At 33.7% G+C, this 13,423-nt stretch overlaps 1 long non-coding RNA gene across 1 annotated transcript in view; it reads right to left on the reverse strand.

Annotated features, from left to right (window-relative positions):
* Positions 1 to 7,370: 7,370 nt before the first annotated feature.
* Positions 7,371 to 13,423, reverse strand: part of LOC309662140 — a 76,317-nt gene continuing 70,264 nt past the window's right edge. Inside the window, exon 3 of the long non-coding RNA XR_014264530.1 lies at positions 7,371 to 13,152. This is a non-coding gene — a long non-coding RNA (uncharacterized lncRNA). The remainder of the gene's footprint in view (positions 13,153 to 13,423) is intronic.

Genomic DNA, 13,423 nt, shown 5'->3' on the forward strand with positions numbered 1-13,423 from the left:
GTGAGAAAATAGTAAAAGATGAGACCGGAGATGTTGTTTTTTCACAGATTGGGGGTGGACTCAAATGCAGAATGAAAGGAGACGAGAGAAAGGCAGTGGAGATATTGGAGAAAAGGAATATGATCAAAGAACTTTATGAAGAAATTGTAATTTATGAGATGACTTAGAATAGGGGGGATCAAAACAGATAGTCCTAAGGGGACACTTGCAGTACTTTGGACTTGAGTAAATGAGAATTGGAAATATGATGAAGCTCATGATATTTGAAAAGAAAGGAATATTTAAGAATACCATTTTCCTTTTATAGAGTAAAACACATTTTCTCATCCCATATCCAGATGTTCAGAAACTGAAATAGTAAGCAGCAGAGGCATTAACATTTAAAAATTAACTGTAAAGCTTAAAATTTTAGAAAGAGAACAATGAATGAAGGCAAAGAACATCAAGCCTATCCGAGAAAATGCAAACAATACACTCAGAGGTCAGAAGGTTTGGGCTGCAGATGAGGTGGGATAGTAAACTTAATGGAGCTGATATAAATGGAGCTGGTTAAGGAGAGAATACTAACTGTGGTATCACAACTATCTGCTTTGCCTTGAAATGTCGTGTCTCTTTCCTCATGCTGGAGGCATACTTGACATTTTATTTTGCCATTCAAAATATAAAAATAAAAGGAGATCAACTCGGACATATTGATATGTTCCCTTCTAGATTGCATGCCTTTCAGAAAGGATAGCTACAATTGATTACTTAGAATAAACGTAGTTTTTAAAAGTTTGTTACAATACAAAATATTAAATATCATTACTAAGTGTTTTATTTCCAAGTATTTATTTTGTTTCGTCATTATTACATGACTTCTATGGACACATTGAGTTTTATTGTCATTTTCAGCTATATTTTTTATACTTTGGAAGAGGGTTGTTTTTTCCCCATCCTTTGCTTCCTACTTTTGATAATATTCTATAATCATGGTATAAAAAAGTTAAGTAGCAAATACTTCCTTCTCTCGTTCTCTTAGCCATTAATTATCTCTTCTTTCTGAGAAACCATTTGGTAATCCTTACTAAAAGAATTTTTTTCACAATTAATATTGGATATACTGGTAAGGAAACATTTATTAATACCTTGATTACTTTGATAATCACTTATTTCTATAAGATAAGCATTTATGGATTTTTTCTTAACTATGATAACACTTATCATTGTAACTTATTAGTCATATAGGCCAGATCTGAGGCCCGATATTATCATTGTGCTTTCATATTATACTCAATGTTTTGTGCAGAATAATGCTTCTTAAATGCATGTTGAAATACACTGCATGCATTTCACATGTTCCTTTTTTTTTTCTTTGCATCTCTCAGAAAATCTTTATGTTTTACACAGATGGGGTTTCACGAACATTTTTGTAATTTCCTCATTCAACTCCAATTTAAACGTGTCTCGGTTCATATCTTTTTCCAGCTGCCACTCTAGTTGGCTCGTGCTTCTTTCCTGACTCTATTTTAGCCCCCCCCCCCGACCAACCACAGTTCTCATTAGCATCTTTACTGAAGATGAAAGAGAAAGGAGACATTATTTAGGTCAATCATTTCTCTTTTCCTTGAAGCTATTATTTGAAGCAAGCAAGCAAGCAAGCAAAAAAATATTTAGAGAAATTGTGCACATATGTATGGATTCCAATTACCCATGTTAACCCTGTTAACATTTACTTGGATAGTTGAAAATTGATGGCATCAGAGATATTATTATTAGATCTCATTAACAATCTAAAGTAACCTAAAATTCATGCAGCTCCTACCAAGAAATAATATTGCTATGCAAATGTTAAATGTCCTAAGTTGCAAAGAACGGATAATTGAACTAGAACTATAAATAAATTATGGTAGATATTAAAACAGAAAAAATTTTAAACTCATATTTTGGAATCAAACACATTTTTAAAATGTACTAACATGAAATTTATCTCTTACATTTCCATTTCCTGCCCATTTCATGTCCATCTTATCTCTAACTGAAAATTTGTAATTTAAATAATATTTGACATAGATTTGTAGACTTTGAATGAATTTCTCTGGGTTGACATTAAATATTTACATATATATTTTAGTCAAGAAGTAGGTGTGAAATTCTGAATGACTAATGAATTAGTAATAAGTTGTTAATAGAGATATTCCCTAGGTATGTGAAATACCAGCTGACTTGCATTTATACTGTGCATATTTCTCAAGGGAAAAAAATCATATCCTGTCACAGAGGATGAAGAATTTAAGAAGTTGTCAGCGATACGCACCAGAACTGATGGCAGTTGTTAATATGTGATTTTTTTTACAAACTGGAAGCATCTAAGATATAATCTTAGAACCATTATTGATTCAAAAAGTATTATTTCTTAATGGTTATAAAAATCAGCAGGTCTATACTTCTTTAAAGTTTATAAAGAGTTCTCATGAACTCTAGTTCGTTTTCACTTCTAATCTGTAAGTCATAGGAAAGTCTGTTGAAACTATGTTTTTTAAGTAGTATTAATCAGTATTCTGACTTGATTGAAAAAATACAGAAACTCAAGATTTTTTAATGATTAAGTCACATTTAATAGGATTTATTACAGATATTCTAGCCCTAAATCCTCATACTTTCTCTCTGGATGAGATAGATGCAAAAGACCATCTCCAACTTGTTTACATAAGACTTTCAAATGCAATCTATAGAGAAATAGATGGGAGTCTGAATCTAAAATAATAGCAAATAAGAGAATGTCTGCTTCTAGTTAGAACTTAAAACATTGTGAGAGACTATAGTCTTCACACTCACAACAAAAAACAACCACATAAGCTAAAAAATAATATATTTTAAGTTTACCAGAAAGCTGAAGATTCAAGGAAACCTAACTGAACTAAATTTCAGAGAAACACAAGCCATTTATAGAAGAAGGAGACTCTGAGCTGTTTTTATCTTTGGAAAAATGATAGGGTGGCTAGAAAATAATGAACATGTCAAAGACCGGAATAAGAAAAAGTGAAACTAAGTGTTAATAAATCATTAATGTCTGGGTATACACTTGGATGGCAGAATAGAATTCCAAGATATCCCAGGCACAGGATAAATTTCACCCACTCTTTGTGTTTGTTTGTTTGTTTGTTTTCCCATGGATCTACTTTAGTTACCTAAGTGCAATATACCAAAAGCAGGTAAGAAAAGCTGAGATACAAAACAACTTCGTCTCTCAGGAACCAAAAACTGAGAGGGCAGTGGGCAGGAGAATTGAAAGAAATCTGAGAGATTGCTGGCTTTCATCTGCAGAAGGCTGAAGGTTGGACGTGAAAAGTAAGAAACATCTTCTCTGGCACTGCAGAGAGTAAGGTACTCATATTCTGAATGCTGGAGGAAGGTCAGAAGCATAGAAAGAAATTTCCTGAGCTGTAGAAAAATTTAGGCAAATCTAAAGAGCAAACAGAACCTTACAGCAATTCTAAAACTGGGTGGTTAGACTGTTTAGCAGAGAGAGAGCTTCTACAGAAAAATTATACAACACTCAAACAACCAAGTAAATGTAATCCATATTCAAAAGAAGAAACAGTTAATAAAGACAAACCCAGAGGTAAAGATGCTGGAATTATCAGACAGGAACTTGAAACTTATGGGCTTCATGGAAAATATGGAGAACAGGTGTAAAATGATGGGAAATTTTAACAGAGACATGGAATCTACAAAACAGAATCAAAAGAAAATGCTAGGAAAAATACTGAGGTAAGAATACATGTAAATGTAGATGTAGATATAGATCTATACATATGCAGAGATATATGTGTATAAACATATATATAAATAGAGAATATAGACAGATGGATAGATAAATAAATAATCACACATGAACAATTCATTAAACTAATGAACAAACTGAACATAAGGGGAAAAAGTGAATGAACTTGAAGAGAGGTAAGTAGAAAGTATTTAAGCTGAAGCATGAAGAGAAAAAAGAGAGTGGCATAAAAGAACAGAACATGAGAGCTGTAGGACAATATCAAGTTGTCTCCTGTATATGTAAGTGGAGCCATATTTTTCCAAATGAAAAAAAAAGTCTTTGACCATTTCTCATTGTGCAGGTCTATTGGAACTGAATTATCTTGGCCTTTATGTATCCAAAAGTGTATCTATCTGACTTTTATTTTGAGTGATATTTTATTTTATTTGGATATAGAATTTTAGATTGACAGGTGGTTTTTTGGTTATGTTTTTCTCTTAGCACTTTAAAGATTTTATTCCATTGTCATTCAGCCTCCATTCTTTAAGGTGAGAAGACAGCCATCACACACATTATTGTTCACGAGACTGCATGTAATATGTGTTTCTGTTTCTCGTTGCTTTTAACATTTTCTTTTTATCTTTGGTTTTCATTAAGTTTGACTCTAATGTATCTAAGTAAGTTTTTTCTTTGTAGTTTTCCCCCTCTTTATGATTCTATAAGCTTCCTGGATCTATGGATTATGGTTAATGCAGAAATTTTGCAATTTCTCAACTATTATTTTTCCTAATATATATTTTGTCCTATTTTTCCTCAGAGTGTAATTACATGAAGGTAGACTTGGTAGATTAAAGACAAATTACAATCACAAGAGCAACCACTGGAAAAAATAACAATGAGGCTTAGATAAAAAACACGTTAGTTGGTAAGCTGACGGGACACGGGTAAAGAAAGAGCATTTTATTAAAATTGAAGATATCAAGGTATATGTGTGTTCTCATGGGTATAACGTAACAAAAGGGGGAAATTGATGGAGGAAATAAAGGGAATAATTGAAGATACAACCCTTTGAATGTTGAGACAGTGGGATCCAAGATACAAATAGAGGTATTAGATTTAGAGTAAAGCAGGCAAAAACTTTCATTTTATGGAGAAAGTAAAAAAAAGTTCTAGAGATTAATGCAAGCTGAGAGATTTGGTACTAGTATGATGAAGTTGTTCTAATGTGATCCTTTCTATTTTCTTAGAGTGATAGGGAGAAGCATTAATAGTTTGATAAGAGGAGAGATATGGTTCTTTTTGGCAATGGTTGAGTAGGGTTTTTAGGTAATAATGGAGACCTAGTAGTGATTTATCCTGACATGTGTATTTTTTCCAGCTATATTCTCTTGCCAGGAGTGATGGGGGTTTTGGTTATGTTAGACTAGTATAATGGAGAATGACAAAGGAGAAAGGGAGCTGAAAATATGTGCAAGAGGATATTTACAGAGATGGACTCTGAAATATGTCATGTGAGGAGGCATGCAATAATTTCACTGAAGCCACAAGCAGTGAAAAATTGATAGAGTCATGGATGAAATTCCTACAAGGAGGTCAGGGAGGTGGGACAATGGGTAAAATTAGGGTAGATACAAAGCCATATGGGATTAAAATACGTGCAAAGAGGGTTATTTATAAAGTCTACTTATGACTCATGGCCTTGACTAAGATAAGTTAGGATGGAAGGTACAATGAGATTAGTTTTGATTGTTTTCTAAAAGTAAGTGGTGATCAGTTTCTCCTCTTCCTCTACCTGTTCCCCCTGCTCCATATCCTTCTCCTGCTCATGTTTTGTCTCTTAGGCAACCCCTGGTGAAAAGATGCTAAGTGATATTTAGGCCTTCAGAAGTATAGTCTTACCACACATACACTAGGCAAACTTAAAAAATCGAACTTTTTGAAATTTTGAAGTTTCTTGAGATTTTCCATTTCAATAATTTTTCTTCTAGAGAGTAGGCAACATGGAGTTGTTATTTCAACCCATGCTTCTATCAAATCATGTTGATGGATGCCTTGTTTGTTCAACCAGATGCTGTAAGCATCCACACTTCCATGCTCACCTGACGTATTTGGAAATGTGAAAGAGTATTTTAGTTGTTAAAATAACTGAAATGTATGACCTGTATATAGTGCCTATGGCTCGTGGATATTAAGTATCTTACAAAACACAATTTTCCTTCCTAAAATGTCAAGAACTATACCAGTGAGAAACACTGGTGTGAGGGAAGCAGAATATTACACTCCTATCATTTCTTCCTTTGTCCTGAAACATTGTTGTGTAAACAGACATAGGTAAACCCTAATGTTACATAATGATTTTCTAAAATTTTATTAAACACAGTACTTTTTTACCTTACTTACAGTATCACTAAGATAAAATTTTGTGTTGATATTGGTATTTTATTTTATAAAAGGAATCACACGCAAATATCCAATGGACTGACTTTACTTGAACCTGTTCCAAGATAAGTTTTTTTTTTGAGAGTTTGCTTTTTATTGTTATTATTATTGTTTTACAATAAAAACAAATAACTATGCTCTCAGCAAAACAAATTTAAAAAGAAAAAAATCGCAGAAGTTTACTAACAGTATTTCAAGACAAGGCTTTTGAAATTTATTGAAATAAATTATCTCAGCCTAAACATTTACTCATCACTCTATTTTCAATTAATTCTCAACATTCTAAAAACTTTGTTATGTAAAATACATTTAACTTTGCTAATAATTTTAGATAATAATGATTCTTCCTAAAAGGACTACCATAAAACTATGCTTTCAAACATTAAAAAAAAAACTTAATCCAGTAGGACATAAGACTGAACTATGTAACCTATGATTGCATGTTTCAAATCCTTCAAGTTAAATGTATCAAGGATTTGAAAAAGTTCAGACCTGGGTCTGCTCCAAGGCAGGTGGACTCAACATCTTACTTTTTTATGTTTAATTAAGCCAACAGGAACACAGTTATGAAAATGAAGGGCTCCAGGGAAGAAAGATACAAAAGGTATGTTTTATTTCTTCAGTAAAACCCTCCAAAATTTACTCTCCTATCTTGTAAGGCCCACGTTTTCTCCAAGGACCAAACTCACAACTTTTGGCATTGCCTAATTTACTTTACCAAGGAATTAAAACCATGAACAAAAGCTTACTGTTAACTGCTGTTCTTAGTGAGGAGGCATTCAAAATGTCACAGAGGCCAGACCTATGGGCTCCTGGACGCCTGGGCCAGCAGGGCATCTTGGAAAAAAGAGTGCTTGGTTTGATACCTGGAGCAGAGGACGGGAAAGCACAGGGACGTAGTGGAAGGAGGTGACCCACTCTGTCCCAGTACATCCGGGACTAATTTTCTGAGGACCCTATCCAAATCTGGCTTTGTTTCCGTTAATGTTGGTGCTCCCGAATCTCACGAGTATACCCTGTTTGTTTGTCCTCTCCTCTTTGCATTTCATTGTCCCCACCCTTACCCCCTCCCTGGACATGGGGAAGGTCAGTACTGAAAGATAAGTTTTTAATGGAATTTCAGCTACTTCTTTATGTTTAAATTATCTACTGTCCCTTTATACCCACTAGAAATGTAAATGTCTTTGTAAAGATTTTTTTCCAACTTTTTCTGTCAGAGTTTATCACTTCCTCTTTAGTGTACCTATAAAACTTTGTACTAAATTCTGTTACATGAGTGGCATTTGTATTGCAGTGTTCTCAATGTATATATCTCACACAGGATTATGAGTTCCTCAAAAAGATGCAGTTTATCCTATTCATTTCCGAATCTCTTGTATCTGTTTCATTGCCTGGAGCTCAGAAGATGCTCCATAAATATTTGCTGAATGAATCTATTTGTTAATCAAAGAACACTTGCAGTAAAATGACTGCCCAAGAGTTTTTGATAAATGGCATATTTTTCTGCAAATATTGAAGCAAGATTAGATTTCTTTAGCATATTAAACACATATATTAACCAAACACAAACAGTCTAACTTGCAGGTTTTTTCTCTTCTCTTAGGACTGAGAGCTGTCTAAAAACAAATTAAATTATTTCCATCATTTTAAAAATGAAGAGATAAAAGATTTGCACATTTAAAAGGGTATTTTTGTCTCAGCAGTGAATTTAATGATCATCTATTAAATGTAAGATTCTTAACTAATGAAACCAGATCTATCTGTAAAGAAATTTTTGAATTAGTTATTTTATATTCATTGTTCTTTCTGACCTATGTACTGTTGTACCTCTTCCCTATTTCTTCGTATTGCTGTTCAGAATTCTCTGAACCTGAACTATTGCCTTGGATAACAATTAGAAATTACCACATAATTTTTTGGTAAGATTGTACAGAGCCTCAGAATTCTTAACTGCCCTAAACCCCAATCGAAATTTGCCTGACTTTTATTTCATTGCTTAGTATTCCATTCTTCTTAGGAATTAGCAAAATATGGTTCAAGAACAAGTGAAAATGGCAGAAAATATCTTGATCCATATGTCCATATTAAACATCAAGTGGGAACTCAGTATATTCCTATTAGTTGATTGGATTTTTCTACCTATTAGAAAATAATATGGATTTTCAATGATTACTTTCATTGATTTGATTAATTATACCATTTCAGCAAAAATTCAAAAAGGGGTTTTTCTTGGCCTTTTCAACCCACTCCCTCAACAGAGATATCTCATTAAGGTAGCTATGAATTGTTACTGCATTCCTTGGAAACTTCCTTGTATAGCCTCCTTGGAGGGCCAGTGATGCTAGCTTCTGGAATATAAATTTAGAAGATGTAGGACCTTAACCCATTTCTCACATGTTAGCTGAAGGACCATACAACTATGCTAGGGCCAGAGACTAAGTTCTTTCTTAGGACTTTATGTATGGGATACATCTCTAACAGATATTTGACAGTACCACCCCATGATCTTATTAACACAGAGCTAATTATTTTTCTTTTCATTAATGTCCCTGTTTTTGTGTGAGGACAATACTGAAATCATATAACATCCTACTGGATTGAAATGTATTCTTAACTGAATATGCTCACATAACTTAAAAGATAGAAATAGTTTCCCCGTCCCATTAAAATTCAGGACATTCCCACATTGCAGACACGGTCACTCTAGATTTTGTTCCTTTGGGTTTTTATCTTTTAAAAGTTTTTTTTTTCAAATTTACATCAGGAAGGATACTAAATGAAAAACTCAACGAAGAGAATTATCACTCACATTAAGGTAGGAAAAAAATAGTATCATTGACGTCTAAATCTAAAGACAATATAATTGGAGAGTCTACCTCATAAGAATTTGTATAATAATGTATTTGTAAAAAAATTTATAACTTTTAAAGGTGCCTCATTCTATTTCTGCTTATGGGACTTTAACACCTACTGCTACATTGTTTTTGTTAAAAGCATTCAAATAATTAAAAAGACAAGAAACACTGTAAAGACATTTTGCCATAAAAATCAAAAGTCTTTGTTGGTATTTCCACTTTTCCACTTCCTAGCTAAATTTGGATAAGTCACTTACACTCCCTAGTTTTCTCTCCGTATGTATTTGGGTGATAATTACTTCAAAAAGTTTTTTTGAAGAATGAGTGGAAAGAATTCCTGGGTGCCCTATTGGAATTCACCTAGTATTAGATTATTTGGGTAGTTTTCTTGAAAATGATCATTGAATTATAAGGGACCTGAAAACAATATAGGCAGTAAAGGAATTCTCAGAAATCCTCAACTATGCTCTTAGCTATTATTGGGACAATGCTATATCAGAATATCTACCTATCTAATCTATCTATCACCTATCTATTCTCCATAGCCTAAGTTCCTTAGAGATCTGACCCTCCAATATTATGGAAGCATCATTTATTATTTTTATTATTTTTAAAATTATAGCTCTGAGATTCTACAAGTGCCTTTGAACATATGACAAATTTTTGACTTGTGCGCACTACAAGCCTGACTATTGCTTTTGAACCTAAAGAAGAAAGTAATTTCTTCCATGGCACCTTGCAAATCTAAAAGCCCATGGTAAAAGATAAGTTCAGAAGAAATAGCTGAGAGAAGAAAAGAACAATGACAATGCCTAAGATATGTATTCTAAGACATTGAGTAGATTCCCTCCTTTTGTAAATGAAGAAACTCCTTCACTAGCTACAAGAGAAGGCAAAATTATTCTCACACCTTACCTTTGTTCCCCTTAAATAATTGTAGATATCATTATATTATTGGGGCCATTTCCTTTGTCTAACTTCAAGGATGACCTTGGCCTTGTGGTCATTGTCCTCTGATATATGAAGTCTTTGGAAGTAACAGCAGTTGATTGCAACATAGCTCATGAAGTCTCCAATGAGGGAAGAAACAAATATATCAACTCCTTCACTATCCTCCAGATAGTAGCTCTTATGGAGCTCAGGTTATCAAGCACAAAGGTTTTTAAATAGCTTAAGATAATGGAAAAAGAATTACTTAGAAAAGTGCTAAGTATGTTATTATCATCCTTTTCCAAGATTCTTAGGTTTCTATTTTCAGCCAATTCTTTTCTTTTTCTTAGCATGAAAAACCAGCAGAGTCAGCATATATTTATTTTCTCTCCATGACTTATACATTGTTGGGTAATGTTTACAATTTATTAAACGCACTCACTGTTAAATTTGCAGCAGAGTAGTAGAAATAATGGAGACAATTTTAAGGCTTAATTTATAAGGAAATTATCAGAAAGTGAAATTTCTAACCTGGTTATGAGACATAATAATGACATGTCCAGAAGTAGCACTATATTTTCTACTAGAAAAAAATGTAAACATCTCAAAGAAGAAGTTTTTCTTAATGTCATTTAAGATGATTTTTATTTTCAGAAATATTTAAATAAAACTGGGCAAGATTTTTACATCCATACTTCCCTTTCTCTCGCCCCGTCACACACATACACATGCATGAGGCTTTTGGTTTTGCAATTGATTTTTAAGTAGGTAAATCCCTGAAATTTAAAGTAGAAATCTTAAAGGCCCTCTATCAGTTTTTTTCTAGTAAGCTAATGACTTTTTAAAATAAATTATTTTAGGGAAAACAACTAATGGGCTTGCAACTGTTTTCACCCTCGTTGAAAAATCTTCAGGCAAGGCATTCTTTATAAAAGGATACTTTTTGTTTTCATTTCTAAGAAATGTGATTTCCAATTAGTGAAAACAAATAAATAAATAAGATGAGCTCTGGGCTAGAAGCAACTTCTGTGGATCTCGGGGTTCTTCAACTTGCTTTTGACCAAAACTCTCAAAATATTCAGCACAAGTGGGAATGTACTAATAAATTTTATCCATAAACATTTTTGTTAAAAATATATTTTTAGCCTTCCTTTTCAATCCATTCTATTGTTTAAAAAGTCAGATAAATGTGTTAAGGGAAATGATATAATGACATCATTTCTGTTTTATTTTGGTCTTTCAAATTATAAATAAAAAGTTTCACAAAAACATTTACAAATAAAAATCTGAAATTAATGTCTATGGAGTACTAAAAATAAGTTCGAGTTAAAGAAAAACTTTTACTTTTTTTACTTTTTTTTAGTAGGCTTGGGTATGCAGACTCATCTTGAGTTATGTGAGTTCAATTCCAACTCTTCTAATGAATCTCTACAAATTAAGCCTCTTCGCCTTACTTGCTTTCTTCTCCCATATCTCCCCCCAAGTGGGAAAACAAGCCATAGCTCAGCAAATGAATCTTTGATGCATAACCTGTATTACGCTGACATGTACCTTCAGGTTATTTGGAGGAGGTAATACAATGAGTGTAAAAGACACAGGCTCTAAAGACAGGAAATTCACCTCTTAGTTGTGTGACAACAGACACATTACTCTGGCTTCCAGTTTCCTCATCGATAAAGAAGGGGCTTATTATACCTACCTGTACAGTTGTAAAAAATGACTTGAATTTATGTAAAATGTAGAGCGCAATATTCGGCTTATTTCTCCATTTCGTTCATCTGCATATTTCCATCACTTAGAATGGGGCTCAGCGCATAGAATCTATATTAGTTTCCTATAGCTGAAGTAACAAATTATCACAAATTTGGTGGCTCAAAACATCACAAATTTATTATCTTACACTTCTAACAACAGAGATTTATTATCTAACAGTTCCGGAGATCAGAAGTCCTAAATCAAGGGCTGCATTTCTTCTGAGGGAGAAGAATTTCCCCTGTTTCTCTAGGAGAGAATTTGTTTCCTTGCCTTTCCCAGCTTCTAGAGTTTGCCCACATTCCTTGGTTCCTGGCCCCCTCCTCTCACCATTCCTACATCTGCTTCCTTTATCACACTTCCTTCTTCAACTCTGTTCCTCTTGCCTGTCTCTTATTAGGTCTCTTGTGATTATATTGGGCCCCCCAGAATAATCTTCCCATCACAAAATTATTAAGTTGGTCACATCTGCAAAGTTCTTCTTTACCATGTAAGCTAACATATTCATGTATTTGATGGACTAGACATGACATCTTTGGGGGCCATTAATATGTCAACAACAGTATCTTATCAATAAATTTGTGTTATGTAAATTATCTGTAGATTGTGAGTAAAAAGCTGGTTCTTTTGCTTATGTATGTATGCAGCCATTAAATAATCATCTATTTAATTCATATGTGTACAGTTTATTGAAAGCTTGACTAGGTAGAATTAAGCAGTAAATAGCTTTGTTTTTTTCATAACACTGTCCAATTCAAACCACTTTTTCTTATTTGTTTTCACAACAACCTTGTGAAACTGAAAAGATTTTTCTTATTTTATAGAAAAAGAAGCAAATACAGTGAAGTCAAGTGACTCCCCAAATTCACAGATCTCAGTTATCCTCTCCAGCATTCATTGCTTGTAGATTTTTTGATGATGGACATTCTGACTGGTGTGAGATGATACCTCTTTGTAGATTTGATTTGCATTTCTCTAATAATTAGTGACGTTGAGCATCTTTCTTTTTTTTTTTTATAAAGCTATTTATTTTATTTATTACTTTTGGCTGTGTTGTGTCTTCATTGCTGCACACAGGCTTTCTCTAGCAGCGGTGAATGGGGGCTACTCCTCACTGCGATGCACAGGCTTCTCATTGCGGTGACTTCTCTTGTTGCAGGGCACAGGCTCTAGGCATGCGGGCTTCAGTAGTTGTGGCATGCGGGCTCAGTAGTTGTGGCTTGCGGGTTCTAGAGCACAGGCTCAGTAGCTGTGGTGCACGGGCTTAGTTGCTCCTTGGCATGTGGGATCTTCCTGGACCAGGGATCGAACCCTTGTCCCCTGCATTGGCAGGTGGATTCTTAAACATTGCACCACCAGGGAATTCCTGAAGTTGAGCATCTTTTCATGTTTTTGTTGGCCATCTGTATGTCTTCTTTGGAGAAATGTCTATAAATGACATAAAGCTAGGGAGGAACTAATGGAGTAGATGTTGATTCATGAAACACCATGTTACAATTGAGCCTCCACCATTGGGGACCCTTATTCTAAGAGAATAGATCAGATTAAGTTGATTCAGAAATTCTACTGTCCTCTTCTACTCTGTTTTATTGAAGAGACATATAAAAAAACTACAGATACTTAGTACAATATAAAAAGAAAAAAATGAGATGCAATAGATTAACTATCTAGGTAAATAAAAATCATTTATTAATGCCTG

Source organism: Balaenoptera physalus (genome assembly GCF_965194825.1).
Source record: "Balaenoptera physalus genome assembly, chromosome: 5".
In the NCBI taxonomy this organism is placed as follows: domain Eukaryota; kingdom Metazoa; phylum Chordata; class Mammalia; order Artiodactyla; family Balaenopteridae; genus Balaenoptera; species Balaenoptera physalus.